This window comes from Cebidichthys violaceus, unplaced genomic scaffold, assembly GCF_023349555.1.
Source record: "Cebidichthys violaceus isolate CVI_PGR_0920_01 unplaced genomic scaffold, fCebVio1.0.p SCAF_22, whole genome shotgun sequence".
Classification (NCBI taxonomy): Eukaryota; Metazoa; Chordata; class Actinopteri; order Perciformes; family Stichaeidae; genus Cebidichthys; species Cebidichthys violaceus.
Genome location: NW_027176395.1, coordinates 8,244,941 through 8,262,570, shown reverse-complemented (window position 1 = coordinate 8,262,570; position 17,630 = coordinate 8,244,941).

Below are 17,630 nucleotides of genomic sequence, written 5' to 3'. Positions count from 1 at the left end.
CCATATACTTCCTTCAAAATCTCCAGAATGCACCTAGGGTCTTTCCTCTCGCTCTGAGACCAATATCGTATCTCCTGTCTGCCTTCCCCACCCAAATGGTCATAAATGTACATAGCCTTTTCAGTATCCTCAAAATGACGGTAACCCAAAACCGCATTTATTTCATCAAACCACTCATAAAACTTAGCACAGGACCCCCCATTGAAAACCGGACATTTTTTTTCTTTTGATACATAAATGACACGCTCTCTAAGCCTGGGACCAGCATCACCCTCTACTGGGGATGGCTGTTGCAACTGTGTATTCAAGGAGTCATTAAGGTCCTTTAAGGGCGATATAGCTGCCTTGTCTGCCACCGCCCTCTTCTTCAGGGCCTGTAGCTCCTCTTGAAGATCTTCCATCTTCACAGTTCACCCGTCCACTCCAGCTGACGGCCCGGCTCTTCTAGCTGTGTAGACTTCGTGAGACCCACTGCCTTGGTCTAAAATCTATTGCCTTCCCACCAGTCCTGCCCCTCCAGCACTAGGCCCAACCAGACTGCCACTGCCTAACTTGACCCTACTCACAGCGCCAAACTGTAGCACCCCGTTGCCACAGAGACCCGGTTCAAACACCGTGAAGGCATGTACAGGCAAGAGGCAGCATTGTTTATGAAAATAGCAAACTTTATTAGAACAATAACTATTTGCGTTAGTCAATGACAGCTGGTTTGGTGGGCAGGAGGAGTTCACAGACCATGTGCCAGGATAGGCACCACAAACAATTTAAAGAAAAAGAAAAGAAACAAAAGACCAAGGCAGTGTCCCACTAGCTAGGAAATAAATAAAACAAAAACAATTAATCACACAAAAACTGTCAACAAACCGAAAATAAACCGAAAAGAAGCTACCTCACCCACCGGCTGTCCAGCAACCCAGCCACCCCCACTTGGATCCCCCCCCACAGCTACAATTGGGTGTACGGCTCAGGAAGCTCTACAAAACACAAATACAACATTACACACTTCGTTACGCCCAACTCCTCCAACACCCAAAGACATAAAGAAAACCCATTCAACTATAAATACATACCTGAAACCAACCATCCCCCAAACACACGCCGTCCCCTCTGTACAGGATGCCTCCCAGACACTGAGCTCCCGACGCAACCCTACAATGCGCCCCACACTACGTCTCCGCTCGTTGCGAGAGAGAAAGCGGACGGATTCCCGGCACACCCGCTCGTGGTGGCGGAGACAAAGAACGGGCTCTCGGCACACCGCTCGTGACTGCGGCGAGAAAGAGAAAAGAACACGATTTGCCAGCAGGTGCATCTTTTCACCTAATCATGGCCCATGCAACCCATAACCCGTCCGGCGGACCCAATCGTTTTCTCCCCGTCAGTTTCACTTGGTTACATTACTCTGGTTGCTTAGTTACAAAATACGACAATCTACTTCCTGTTTACATCAGCGCATGCCCAGTGAACGTGAAGAGTCACGTGATATTCGTTTCCAGGCGTGTAATATGGACGGAGATCACTTCAGAAACGATGGCTGAAACGCCGTGTGGACGGAGATCGTTTTCGTTTGAAAACTCCATTTCCAAACGAAAATGGAGTAATGTGGATGTAGCCTATGTGTCACAGTGTGTTTACTTAGGAAGTGTTAAACCAAGGAGTGTGGTCATTGAATGTATATTGAGTCTGTGAGGGGGGTTTGAGGAATGTCTTAGGAGCGGGGGAAGAGGGTAGTTGACAGAGGTGTCTGCCCAGGATAATGGGTCAGGATCCAAGGAGGAGCTCATTGGATTTCAGTCAATCGTGGAGCTGATCGATAGGTTGAGGAATGTAACTCTGGGGGGACAAAGGAGCTGTTTGTCCCCTGAAAGAATCAGACTTTTTTCGTACCATGGGGCAGATACATAAATGTCCTGTGGTGTGAACGAGGTCTCATATTTCTTGAAATATTTTACTATCAATAGTGTAATTTGGTTTGTGATTGTTTTGGCTTCTGTTAACGATATTAAATACTTTTGATTTTGACCTGGACCTGCTGACTCCTGCCCTGCTTGCTGATGGAACAAAGAGTGCAAAGGGGAGGGCAGCTGCTTCTTCTTGTCAGTGGCCTTCTTCTCTTCTATGGCCTTCTTCCCCTCTGTTTAAGAAATTTCTGAACAGTACAGAACAACATTCAAAAACAAACGGCCAGCAACCAAAACAAGCAGCCCAAAGGCCTTGGCATGGAACATTCTCATACAACACAGTTATCTATGTGAACAGGCAAGGGAGAATCCTTCTTCTGCACAACAGAGACACGGTGAAGTTCAACAAAGTCCAGAGCAAAATTACTTATGCATGAATACAATATACTGAGTAGAAATATATACTACGTAAAAAATTACCATTACAATTCTCATTCCTTCCTGCTCCTCTTTTCTCCCCAGATAAGTGCTGAGTTTACCTTTCCCAGACCAAAACTGAGGATTACCATGTACACGTCATCCACATCTACTTCTGTATGATTATTCTCAGAGGGGTCATGTCTAACCATTTTCAATATCCATAAGCCCCTCTTTCCATCTCTCCAAAACATACTCCCTTGTCCACCTCTTGCGTGGTGCTCTGTATATATACATGTACGTATGTCTATATACAGGTATATACGTACATGTATATATGTGAGTTGTATCCCAAACCGGACAGTTTTAGCTAACGTTCCAATACAATTTCTACTCTTTTCTGCTCCCTAATGTCTCCGTTGTGCTTCCTGATGTCTCCTTTCTACTCTTTTCTGCTTCTTGATGTCTTCTTTCTGTTCTTTTCTGCTTCTTTAAGTCTGCTTTCTACTCTTTTTATGCTTCTTGATGTCTTCTTTCTGTTCTTTTCTGCTTCTTTAAGTCTGCTTTCTACTCTTTTTCTGCTTCTTTATGTCTCCCTTTGCCTCTCTTCTCTTCCTTCTCTCTGTTCTCTATATTTTCAGGCAGGAACATAAACCACAAGAGAGAAGTTTGTGTCAAAAACATTACGTTTTGGTTAACCTTATATATAACCTAGCACTGTATTATATTGGAGGTTTATCTACATAAACAATATTTCTAATCATAAGAGCCACTGCTGGCTTTCAATAAATGTACTGTACATTTACTGAAAGCCAGCAGTGGATCTCGGCAGTCTCTCTCTCTCTCTCTCTTTCTCAAACACACACACACACACACACACACACACACACACACACACACACACACAGACACCAAAATTATTTGCATCATTTACATTTACATCATTGTCCATGAATATACTTTATGTAGCCTGGCTTATGATAAACAAGAAAAACACTTTATTTTACATATGTCTGCTGTTATATTTCAGAGCTAAAAATAAACAAACAGCTGCCTGCGCTGTGATTCTTTGACAACATTTCTGCCTCCCTCCCCTCGACTACAGATTATGTCACACATCAATGCTATATTTTCATTGGCTAGACAAAGTAGTGTAAATCTAGCTACAAACTACACTCATATGCTAACTCATATTAGCAGTACGGTGAAAATACAGAGACACTTTTCAGAGTAAAGAGCGTCGCCCGAGCGTCGCCCGAGCGTCGCCCGAGCGTCGCCCGAGCGTCCTTTCTGTTTTCTCTCATCAAAGTCACTTTCCTATAGTATTTAGACATGTAAACGTCCATATATATTCATGAAATTTGACATGTAGATTCTTTGATATGTATGAATTAATATTACTTACGTTTTGGATGGCGATCACCGAAGAAAATAACCGCAAAAAGACCGGAAAGTGCCAAAACGACGGAAGTGACGAATCAGGCCAATAGCGGCTAGTGCTGTACGAGACAGGCCGTGAACACCGGCTGAATATCTATTATCAGAATCATAACTGTATTTTAACTGCTACTGTGTAAAGGAAATACTGCTGTTAAAAAGAACCTTATTTGTTTAAAGTGTTTGCAAACCAAATGTTATTGCACTTTTGTTCATATAGCAGTACTTTTATAATTAAAGTGCGCAATACACTACTTTTGAATTCATTATTGAATTTTGCGCATAACAATGCTATTAATGGCAGAAAATCCTGCAATTAATCGCGATTAAAAATTTGAACCGTTGCCCAGCACAAGTTATTTTGTATTTCTCCTCTTTTGTTTACTTTTGATTTTCATCTTTATCTGCAAGTCATGGGAGCTTTTGGATCACTTCAAGTCACATTTGTGCATTTTCTTCCAGGTATCAGTTCCTTTTTTATGAGCTATAAACCTATAAATTGCAATTATCAGAGGGTGCAGCTCTATAATAAACAGACCCCAACCTCTCTGTGTTTCTTGTAAACCTGGTGATTGTTGTGTTTCAATGAAGAACTCCCGGAGGAACAAAGGACGTCTTGGGTCAACAGTTATAATAAAACGTGTTTAATAAAGTAAAAAAGCGTTGTGAATAGAGAGTACAAAATCTCAGCTGAGGATTCGCTGGCATCCGCAATCCACAGTCTGCTGAGCAGTTTTCCTGTCTCTTGCTCCACCCACGAACCCCGAGCAAAGTACAAACACAGGTATATATACACAAACAGAAAAGGTGCGATTTCATCCCATTGGAGCTCTTCTTGATGATAGGATAAAGTTGGTGCGGAAGGCAGTGTCCACGCCCCTGGGCACGTGACGTCTTCGGTGCGTTCAATGTAACTGTATATTTTGAGTTTCTCTCCGCCAATGAACGTGGCGGTACCATCAAGTATTACACTGCATGCATTTCTTTATTTATTACATAGTTTTAAATTCCTGATGGTACAATGGAGTATGTACTGAATGCATTTCTTTATTAATTACATAGTTTTAAATTCCTGATGGTACAATGGAGTATGTACTGAATGCATTTCTTTATTAATTACATAGTTTTAAATTCCTGATGGTACAATGGAGTATGTACTGAATGCATTTCTTTATTAATTACATAGTTTCAAAATCATAGCGGTACACTGTGTAGCATGAGTGGCTCCTGCCCCGTTTCTAGGCGGGGAAGTAGTTTGCACCTAACATGGTGGTAACTCCGTCGGCTGTGGCACCTGAGAGGATATACGTTCCTCTGATGTGGTGTCAGGACAATACCTCAGGCCTTTTATCTCACCCCGTTGCTAAATCGCTAGGATTCTGGATTAATTGAATTCCTGAAACTCTTTTTCGGCTAATGCCCTAGGCGTTCTCAGTAGGAAGCAACCCTAGCTACCAGTATGAATATTTATGTACTTCATCCGTACTTTACTATTGCCTATTGAGAACATTTTTTTTTTCCCCTCACCAATTTGATGACTAACACTGCCATTTGTCTTTTTCTCAGGGAACTTACCTTAAGCTCCTCTGATTGCTTCAGACGTCACTTCAGATCACACGGTTTACGGACAGGGAAGAAGGTTAAATTGTTTTAAAGAACCAGAATACTCTGTTTGGTTTCAGTCACTTACAAAATGGTAAGGACGTGATTTTATTAAAGTTTTTCACACAATAGTCACATACCACAATTTCAATTCAATGAAACAGTCTCTGTGCTACAATAACTAATTCTAACACTCCTACTGTAATGGGGTTTTCCTCTTCATCAGCTTTCTTTCTGATTTGCTATAAGGTATATCTAGTCTCTACCCTAGAAATCTCCCCCCTCTTCTTTCTTCTCTCTGCTCTGCTCTGCTGTCTACTTGTTTTGCAGGCTCTTCTCCGTCTGTGAGTTTTTCCTTTTTTTCCTTGTTGTCCTCTGATAGCAGAGAGGTCTTCTGGTCCACACTTCTCAGTGGATGAGACAGCAAAAAGGGTCTTCTTGTCCTCTTTTCTGAGGGGATAAGTCTAGTTGGGGGAAAAAGCCCAAACTCACAGATTCTCTGCTCCTTTTTATGCTGCTAAAAAGCTGGAACCTCCTTCAGGTTCATGCGTCACTCAAACACAAGTCCTCCTGCTTCTAAGTCAGACACAGAATGTAACTGGTTGTAACTGATTTGATCCTGTTCTGAAGAGGAAAGATTATATAAGTTTTAAATGACTATTTTATATACGGCGTATATGCAGTTTATATGGTTAATCACATCTATCAAAACAAATAAAACGAGTTATGGGTGTAATCACCTTTAGCAAAAAATAAAACAATATATATGTTTAATGGTTATAAAAAGCAAACAAGATATATGTTGTGAGGTTATAAAAAGCAAACAAGCTATATGTTGTGATGGTTATACTTTTATGCTTTCATACTTTTCTATGATCTTGTTACAACTGGTATTACACTGAATGCATTTTTTAATAGTATGATTAATGATATAAGTTTGTTTATAATATCCTTCAATCCCTCCTTTTATACCAATTTTGGTGTAAGCAATCACACGTGACCAAGTAATCAGGGAGGGGAGTGACAGTCGGTTCATCTAATACATCAGCTTCGTCAGATGAGTCTTCTATGTTAATGAGTTCAGCACCTAATAGTGGCATCATTAGGGGCTGGTTTTCCTGGGATAGTGCGGTGGCTATGAGTTTAGTAATAAGAGTCCTGATGCAGGGGATGCAGCAGCATCCACATAAGCTGAGTATGTTGGCCATAATGTAGACTGCTGTTATTACAGAAAGAAACAATTGTTTGTATTTACCAAACCATGAGTCCAATAAACCTGAGAAGGAGTCATCAATGCCACTGTTTTCTGCTAGTTCTTCACTGAGGGAAGTCAGTCCTGCTAATGCTCTAGTTACTGATCCGTCAGGGGCAGTGTTGTTGGGAATGAAGGTGCAGCACATAGAACCAAACATTTTACATACTCCGCCTTTCTCGGCCAGCAGCATGTCCAAAGCCATTCTATTTTGCAAAGCCATTAATGAGGTTTTATCTAATTGCTTTAACAAACCTTTGATTGCATCTCTGGTGTAATTGACAAATCTTTGCTGGTTGTAATATATGTAATTGATCTAATCGTGGTGGTGTTTGACTGTAATTTGAATCTGCTTAGGGCAGCTTTCCCTCTTACTTGTCCTTCCCACCATAAGAGTGGAAAAACTATGAGACGTGTAATAAACACAGTCCCTAACCAGAATCTCGTGAGGTAAAACCACACCTCTTTCTGATCCTTCTCCTCTCAGGATTCTCCATCCTAACTAAACTTTTTCTTCTAAATCTGTCAAATCTTTTAGAGTTTGTGGGAGTGATCTGGTCGGCGGATCTGCTGCTTGACAATGAGTCAAATGGTGCCACTTAGTTTTGGTGTGACCTCTTACCTGGAGGGCGTGTGAAGTCTTTGCAACGACTTCAAACGGCCCAATCCACCGCCGCTCAATCCACTTTCTTTTGTGAACTTTCAACCTTACCCAGTCACCTGGTTCCGCTGATGACATGTTCTCATCAGCTGGTGGCTGGTTGGCTCTTTAAATTTTCTGTCTGGACCTGGCATGGGTCTCCCTGTCATCAACTCATGAGGAGAGAGGAAAGTTTTCCCTCCTTGTGAGGATCTCATGGACATTAGTGCTAGAGGCAAGGCGTTTAAACAGGTAAGTTTGGTCCCGTGACATATCTTAACTATTTTAGACTTAATGGTCTGATTACCTCTCTCGACTATACCCTGTGACTGTGGGTGATAGACTGATCCATGTGAGTGTGTTATGCCTAGATGCTTCTCAACTCCTTGTAAGTGTCTGTTTGCAAAATGTGTGACATTGTCAGATCTGCTTTTCCCCCTCGATGGCACAGGTGATGATGGGTTCCATGCCTAGTGGTACGGTCACCCCTGTGCCTGGGTCCTCTGGGCCTCGTCAGTAATCTTCTTCCTGCCCCCAGGCGCTGACTGGCAGCTGAGGGGCATGGGGGATGTTGGGTCTTCTTCTTCCTCTGAACTGTCCTCTGTGGTATTGGTCCATCAGTCCTTCTTTTCTCCATTTGAGAATGTGCTTTCTTATTCTTCTCTCAGCCTTTTTCCTGTCTCGGGGTGCGGTGACATCATCGATCTTCTTGCATAGCACATCAATCCATGCAGAGGGGGTTGTAGGGGTAGTCATCTTGGGGTCTGACAATGTGCTTACAGATGTGCCCAGGGTGTGCTTGTGTGTGTGTGTGTGTGTGTGTGTGTGTGTGTGTGTGTGTGTGTGTGTGTGTGTGTGTAGGTGTGGTGCAAACAATAATCACAGGGCCTACTAAACTTTAGCTTAAAATGGAAAAATAGGAAAATGTGTTAAAACAATTACAAAAACGCTTAGAAATGGGAAAAAGGCAAAATGCTTAGAAATGTGTTTAAAATAATGCTAAAAATGTAGACAGGAAAAACACCAATCTTAAAATGAATCACAGAGCGTATATACATTTTTAATCACAGAGCGTAATAAATGTATGCTTAAAATGACACAATAGGACAATATGCCAAACAAATGTTAATAAAAACACTGGCGGGGAAATAATGACAGAGCTTAATAACCTTTTGCTTAAATGAAACAGTATTTATCTTGGTTAAACTCTCGGTCAATGCTTCACTCCTCCACCAGATGTCAGTATTTTTGCAAATTTATTTTACCCAACTACGTGTCTTGTATTCCCCACCCCTAATCAATGGCTGACTCTTTGTTCTTAGAAGATTCGAGGGAAATTCAAAACTAGGCCTCACTACTCTTTTCTCAGACCATGTGCTCCTTTGTCCTCACAGGCTCTGGCATCAAGAAGCTAGGCCACAATCAACAATTCTAAAACCCGCTTCACTCTTTTCTACTTTCTAAGTGCTTTTACAATTGTAACAACATACAACACTCACAACAACACACTTGTAACGTTTTCACTGTTCTTTTCTGTATTGTAAATGTTTTCCGATAATTTAGTTGTCTAGCTGCCTTAGCGTCGTACCTCCCAATGTAATTAATGATGACGCTCTGCCGCATCTCAGGCCTCTTTTTCTGCACTTTAAATTTATTCCGATTCACTAGCAAGAACCACACCATCAACTAGAAGCATTTAACAGATTTATTGAAGGTAAAACGTGATCGAGATGCGAGGCTTGAGCGTCGTGTAGCTTGTTCCGTTAGCCGAATGAGTTGTGGGGAAGCTACGATAGGGAATCCGCCGTAGCACCCGGGCACGGTGAACCCCCATGGACCATACGGAAAGGAAAGGAAAGGAGAGGAGGGAAAGAAAGAAGAAAAAAAAAAAACAGGGAGGGAGGGAGGGATACCGAATACAAGAGGGGTTGAGGAGTGGTCCTGCTCCCGAAATTACGATAATTTTATCTCCAATTCACTAGCAAGGCAAGGCAAGGCAAGTTTATTTGTATAGCACATTTCAACAACAAGGCAATTCAAAGTGCTTCACATAAAACCATTAAAAGCATCAAAACATAATGCAAAAGAAAAGGAGATTTAAAAACAATTAAGAACATTCATTGAAACATTAAAAACAGTCATTAAAACACTAAAAAGCTAAAAACAGAATAATAGTTGCAGTGCAGTTTAAGAAATAAAATACTGTAGTAGTAAAATACAGAAATTGATTAATATCCTTGAATCTGGTTCAATCAAAGGCAGCAGCAAACATAAAAGTCTTCAATCCTGATTTAAAAGAGCTGAGGGTCTCAGCAGACCTGCAGCTTCCCGGGACTTTGTTCCAGATATGTGGAGCAGAAAAACTGAACGCTGCTTCTGCATGTTTAGTTCTGACTCTGGGAACATAAAGTAGACTGGTCCCAGACGACCTAAGGGGTCGGGATGGTTCATAAGGTAGCAGCAGATCAGAGATGTATTTTGGCCCTAAACCATTCAGTGCTTTATAAACCAACAGCAGGATTTTAAAGTCAATTATTTGTTGGACAGGAAGCCAGTGCAAAGACCTCAGAACTGGAATGATGTGATCTACTTTCTTGGTCTTAGTGAGGACTCGAGCTGCAGTGTTCTGAATCAGCTGCAGCTTTCTGATTGACTTTTTACAGAGACCTGTAAACACACCGTTACAGTAGTCTACTGAAGATAAATGTATGGACAAGTTTTTCCAAATCCTGTTGAGACATAAGTCCTCTAATCCTTGATATATTCTTCAGGTGATAGTAGGCTGATTTTGTAATTGTCTTAATATGGCTGTTCAGGTTGAGGTCTGAATCCATAACTACACCTAGATTTCTGGCTTGGTTTGTGGTTGATTGAAGCTGAGCGGTGACTTTCAATCATTTGTCCTTGGTACCAAAAACAATTACTTCCAGCAAGGACCACACCATCAACTGGAAGCGTTTAACAGATTAATGAAGGTAAACGTGATCGAGATGCGAGGCTTGAGCGTCGTGTAGCTCATCCCGTTAGCCGAATGAGTTGTGGGGGAGCTACGATAGGGAATCCGCCGTAGCACCCGGGCACGGCGAACCCCTAAAACCCCATGTTACTTGAAATTAGATTGACCCGAGTACAGGTCATTACGATGTGGGCGAACATCATTAATCAAAGTGATGGAATGAGGGGAACTCTGAACATCTGAGGCAAGAGAAAAAGCGGGCAAGAATGTAGCTTCAGTTATGGAATGGGTTAGATAGTCGGCTCGGGTTACCGCATAAGAGTTTAGAAAAGAATCCCATTTCACGTAACTAATCACGGAATGGGCCGAGGTAACGAAAACAGGTCATTGAATTGAAATTGAACGACAAGACTATTATAATGTACTGGTTGCGTCGAGGAAGTAGTGGAAACTCTTTCAAAGCTGACCTTGTGAACAAAAGGTTGAGGGAGATAGGCTATCGACGATTGAGTTCTGCTGGTTGATGATTGTCAAAATCGAGGTAGGATTTATGAGTTTAACGACGGTGTTGAATATGACAAAACCGATGTTAGACAGGTGTCTGCGAGAGGGCAGATCTTCTAAACTTCTGGAATGAGAAACGAAAAATCAATCGCGTTGCAGTGGCAACATGACATGACGTGAGCTGCATCGAGAATGCACTGGTAAGTATGAGTAGTAGTAGGACCCTTGGCGGATGGGTGTTGCGACGTCCTTTGATGATTGGGTAAACGATTGCTAGGTTGTCAGGAGATAAGAGATGGACTTGCTGGGCCATTCGTAGCCCCACGGAATGCCTGCAGCTAATATTGGGTAGATTTCATGGAGTGAAGGGAAAACGAGTTGGCATTTGCCTGCGAGGTCCAAGGGCTGATCTACGGCAAAACATCTTCTGTCATGTAAACCCCCAAAAACGGGCATTGGACCAATTGTGTGGGTCCGTCGCTGGAAGTAAACAGTGGGGTGCGCTGGCGTCACTGCCAGGTGTCTCAGCTAAGGCAATGTGCTGTGGTTGCTGGAAGTAGGTGACGGTGGGCACTGGCATACCGGTGCCTCGGCTAAGGCAACTTGCTGTGGTTGCTGGAAGTAGGTGGCAGTGGGCGCTGGCATCCCGGTGCCTCAGCTAAGGCAACTTGCTGTGGTTGCTGGAAGTAGGTGGCAGTGGGCGCTGGCATCCCGGTGCCAGTTGCCTTGGCTAAGGCAACTTGCTGTGGTTGCTGAGAATAGGTAGCGGTGGGCGCTGGCATCCTGGTGCCAGGTGCCTTGGCTAAGGCAACTTGCTGTGGTCGTTGAAAGTAAACATATATACATATACATATATATATATACATATATATATATATATATATATATATACACATATATATATACATACATATATATATACACATATATATATACACATATATATATATATGTATATATATATATATATACACATATATATATATATATGTATATATATATATGTGTATATATATATATGTATATATATATATATATATATATGTATGTATATATATATATGTATATATATATGTATATATATATGTGTATATATATATATGTATATATATATGTATATGTATATATATATATATATATATATATATATATATATATTTTTTTTTATTTGTCTTATTTTAACTGTGCTACATAGTTCTTCTACGTGACACATGTTTGAACAAAACAGGCTCCAAAGACGTTTATGTGTTTTTTTTTACCAACTTTATTATTTCAAAGGAAGAGCAACATGCTCTCTTCCTGTTTCAACACAAACAACACGCGACGTTTCAAACTCGAGTGGACTCGTTTTCTCAAAAGACTCTCCAACGTGGAATCCGGTATGTTTTGACCAAAGACTGTAAATGAGAAGGTTTGACAATGTAATGCAAAACTAATCAAGGCGGCATTCACGAGGACAGCTACGTGTTATCTGCCTATTTACAACAGCTGCCGTAACTACGACAACAACAGACGCATTCGGCTGAAGGTCGCCAGTGAACAGGGTCCCTAGTTAAACCGTAACACCCGTCATCATACACTGACGGGAGGGCAACAGTAGCATAATAATTGTTATATACGTCTTTACAAATGATGGCCACTGACCTAATATACGTATATTAAACATACATCCAACGTGGCATTGCATTGTGGGATATGAGTGGACAGAACGTGTGAATATGTCAGAGAATAACTGTCAACGTTTATGGGGTCTAATCAGTCTTTTGTTGAAAGATCGTAGGAAAGTATAAAAGTATAACTGTTGTAACCTTTTTGAATCAACGTATAACCATTGAACCTATAAACCTTTTTCATTTTTGATAGAAGTGATTAAACCTATAACTTGCTTTACTTTTTGATAGATATGATTAAACATATAAACTGCATATATGCCTTATATAAAGTAGTTACTCTAAATTTATACACTACTTCCTCGTCTGAACAGGATCAAACCAGTTACCTTCTGTGTCTGACTTAGAGAGAGGAGGCTTCATGTGAGTCTAAGCCTGAAGGAGGTGCCAGCTTTTTAGCAGCATAAAAAGGAGCAGAGAATCTGTGAGTTTGGGCTTTTTCCCCCCAACTAGAGTTACGGGGCTTATCCCCCTTAGAATAGAGGACAAGACCCTTCTACTGTCTTACCCCCTCAGAAGTGGGGGCAGAAGACACTTATGCTATCTTACCCACTTAGAAAAAAAAGAAGAAAAAACTCACAGACAGAGCAAACGGAGAGAGCCTGTAAAACTCCAGCAAAGACATGCAGAGACAACAGAGCAGAGAGAAGAGAAAGGGGGAGATTTCTAGGATAGAGACTAGATATAACCTCATAGCAAAATCAGTGAAAACTGTTAAAGAGGCGAACTCCTTATAGTAGGAGTGTTAGAATTAGTTAGTATTTGTAGCACTATGACTGTTTCATTGAATTGAAATTGTTGTGTGTGATTTTTGTGTGAAAAACTTAAATTAAAATACAGCCTTACATTTTGTAAGTGTCTGAAGCAAACAAAGTATTCTGGTCCTTTAAAACAATTTAACCCTCTTCCCCTGTCTGTTGATGGTGTGATCAGAAGTGACGACTGAAGCATGCAGAGGAGCTTAAGGTAAGTACCCTGAATGAAGACTTGGCAGTGTTAGTCATAAAATGGTGAGAATGTTCATAATAGGCAATAGTGAAGTATAGACGAAGTACATAACTATTACATACAGGGTGCTAGGGTTGCATCCCATTGAGAATGCCTAGGGCTTTAGCCGTAAAAGCCTTTCAAGAAGACAATTAATCCGAAATCCTAACGATTTAGCTACAGGGTGAGATAAAAGGCCGAAGGTTTTGTTACGACATTTTAAAAAGGAACGTATATCCTAGCAGGTGGGACAGCCGACGGAGTTACCACCGTGTTGGGTGCGAACTACTTCCCCGCCTAGAAACGGGGCAGGAGACGCTTCACGCTACAATATTAATGAATGCACATACAATACAAATGTATTTTGGGATTTATAAATGTATGAGTCTCCACAAAAATGTTTCTCAATGCACTGATAACATCCCTGATAACAACACCTTCATCAAAAGGTTGTTTGTTGATTTCAGCTCAGCCTTCAACACAATCTCCCTCATGAAACAGATTGGTACATTACATTACATTACAGTCATTTAGCAGACGCTTTTATCCAAAGCGACTTACAATAAGTGCATTCAACATTGGTAATCAAAAGAACTACTAGTCACCAGAAGTCATAAGTACATTTCCTTTTCCAAACAAGCATCTAAGAGCATGAAGCAGAGCATAACTCAGAGCCAAAGTACAGTGCAGAAACAAGAAAAACAGTTAGTGCAATAAGTAATACGAATACAATAAGTGCAACAAGCTAGTATGAATACAATAAGTGCTAAGTGGAAGGCTCAGGGTAGCACCTCCTGAAGAGGTGGGTTTTCAGCCTGCGGCGAAAGATGGGCAGCGACTCCGCTGTCCTGACGTCAGTGGGAAGTTCATTCCACCACTGTGGGGCCAGGACAGAAAACAGCCGTGACCGGGTCGATCGGCCACCAGGACCTCTGAGCGACGGGGCAACCAATCGCCCCGAGGCAGCAGAGCGAAGTGGTCGGGAGGGGGTGTAAGGCTTGACCATGGCCTGGAGATAGGAAGGAGCTGTTCCTTTCACTGCCCTGTAGGCTAGCACCAGAGTCTTAAACTGGATGCGAGCTCTTACAGGTAGCCAGTGTAGAGAACGGAGAAAGAAAGTTGTGTGGGAGAACTTGGGGCGATTGTTAAATTTAGCACTCTGGGCTTGAGTACCTCCCTCTGTAACTGGTTATTAGACTTCCTCACAAACAGACCCTAGCACCTCCTCCCCTCTAGTGTTGAGCACTGGAGCCCCCCCTCTGTTCATGTTGTACCCCCACGACTGCTTGCCTTAACTCATCCTCCACCCTCCATATATAATATAGGTTTTTCTTGTTTTCTTTTATGTTGTTGCAAATTGGGAATAAAACCCTGTCATACAATGACAAGGTTACAAGGTTTTTATTTGTCGCTCCATTCACAAATGCATTTTTTGCAACAGGGACCTATCTGTAGCTAATCAGATGTCTCATCCATTTTCAACCAATCACATGAGCGTGCCCCCACAAAGGTATACTCTTACTTCATACTCAAAAAATTCAGACTTGTGCGCCCCAGACAAGTGTTGAAACAACGAAACGTGGCCAGATAAGTCTGTAAGGACCCCCAAACATAACTATTAATTTGAATCATTACTTTTTATTTTATAGACTGTATAAAGCATTAGCATAGTCTCCGTGACATCACCCATGGGTGTCTGAAGAGCCAAACTTAATATAGAAGCAATTATCAGTATGAGCCTCCGCACCGCATCATGCTATTTACACAGTGATGGACAGAATATTAGAAACGCCGCTGTTCTTTTTTCGTTTCATTTCAAAAGCTCTCAGCCGACACTGATGTATGCTGCTGTGTCTTGTTGCAGACTGAAGACGACTGTGAAGTAGTCACTGCCCTCCAGTGGTGACAGTGATGAACTACAATGTCACTCAAAAGAAATATCTCTGGGAAAACATGTGCAGATGTATCATGAATGCTCTAAAATGCTGGAAAAAATAGTGATGTATCTATATAGTCTATATGCTTTTGGTGCATTTGCATTGTGAATATATAGATCCTAAACGGAAGATGCAAATGACAATTTTTATTATAATTAATCTATTTTTAGTTTTGTATATGCAGTCTGTATATAAAAGATATTAAACTAGTGAAACAGCAGCAGATGTTACTTTTTTTCTCAACAAATTACTTTGCATTATACAGAATAATTTCTGTATATGCTATAGCTATGACCATATAAATAAATGATTCAGAAGAAAACAACACCAGCAGTTGTAAGGGACAACAGTTTATTGTAACCCTACAAAAGACAGGGTGAGAAAAAAAAATACAAAACTAAAATAAAGTTATAGAAATGAAAAAAAAAAGTCTCCAACTATGCATCACACACGGACCACAGTTCAATTATTCATGTTTTTTAATATAACATCTTGTTGTAATGCTGTGTGTACATACAAAATATAGCAAACTAAATAAGGCAAATAAATAGAGGTACAATTTACAGGAAAATGGAACATTCCTCAATGTTTGAATCGTTTTTTTTTCTTTTTAATCTTATCTCAAACATCAAGAATGGTGTACAAAATGCTTCTTTTTTTTATCCAACTGTACATCTTTTCGGTGGAGGATACTTTTTTTTTCCAACCATAAAAATACCGACTCCTCTCACTTACACTTGAAACCGGGTGCAACTTCTACAAATTATCGTGCAACAGGTGTGTTCCGTACTGCAAGTCGACACATCACACGTTCTGCACACTTCTTCAGGCGTGCAGGTCCACGCCAAGTGCATGATGTGACAGAAATGTGGCGGCTAAAAATCCCCCCCTTTTTTTGACAGAAGAGTCCCCTCTTTGTGTCCATGTCCCCACCAATCCCATCTTTGCCATCCATCACCTGCCCCGTTTCCCCTTTTTCTTCTTCACACCATGTTTTTTTTTTTTTTGCACCACTCGTTTCATTGCACCCATCTCATTTCTAGAGGGGGGGGGGGGGGGGGGGGTCAAAACCCTCGCAATGGCGCCGCAAATGGAAATGTCCCATAATAAAAGTGCATTGAACAAGCTACTAATTTCATTCCTCTGATTTCCACCTGTACACTCCGCAATCAGCCAGTCAATGGCCGAAATAAACATCCAAACATGTAACAACATAAACGTGTGATAATACTGACAATGTCGCAACGCCCCTCAGTAAATAGTCTGCACTACAATACGGGGTCAAAGCTCTGGATTAAGAGTTTTAAATGGTCTGCCAAAGTCTCGTACGCTAACTCTGATTAATTGGAACGACAAGGGGAGGTTAGGAAATCCAATAGCTCAAATATACATGAGATGCTGGTTAAAGAATAGGCAATCATACGTCATTTCCCCCACAGGGCTGTGTGGGAGTTTGAATAGATTTGGTTTAATCTCTAAAGTTTCACGTTGTCTCTTCAACCTCACTTCAGCTTCTCTCTGCTTCCGTTTGAGGACAAATGAAAGAACTACACCCCAGGTATAGGATGAGGTTCCTCTGTGAAGTGACCCATTGTGGATTAATTAACGGTTTAGGCAAAAAGGAATTTTCTCTGTACAGGTAGAAGGTCAACCCTCTCTGATCACAATGAAGTACACCTATTAGGGGTCGAGAGTCACATTGTGACTATCTGAAGCCACAAGATGGCGCCAGATAGATATTTCACTTGTGAACACGGCACGTTTTCTTTTGGGAGAGCCACACTGAAAACACGATAAAAAGGAATGGTACATGTGTGAAAACAGAACAGAAACGCCAGAGGGAACAAAGACAAACTGGGACAGCCATCATCACTGCAGTAATCACATACAGTAGTGGGTGTTGAGTGACGGGTTCATCTGTTCGGAAACACTGTAAATTAAATATAAAATGACGATAAGTAATCCAACACCGGAAATGTCTTTTTTCTTGTGTTTTGCAACACTGCTGTAAACCCATTGAGCGCTCATTGAGCCACGTGCATAATATAACTCCTCTGTGTTGATCTGTGACTGTTACCGTGAGAACAACCACCTCACTCTCCTCCCTTACAAACTGAAGGAGGGGGCTGAGGCGATAACCCTTTGGCCTTTCAAACTCAAACCCATGTTGGTGATGGCAAACGCCAAAACACGAAGCCTTAGCTAAAACATGCCCGACAGGAAGATTAAACAGAGGATCTGTCCAGTTCTTAATTTGCTCTGAAAAGTCTCCTCTTCCTACCGTGTTGCTGGCGAGCTCACACGTCTATGCTGTACTAAAGTAACCA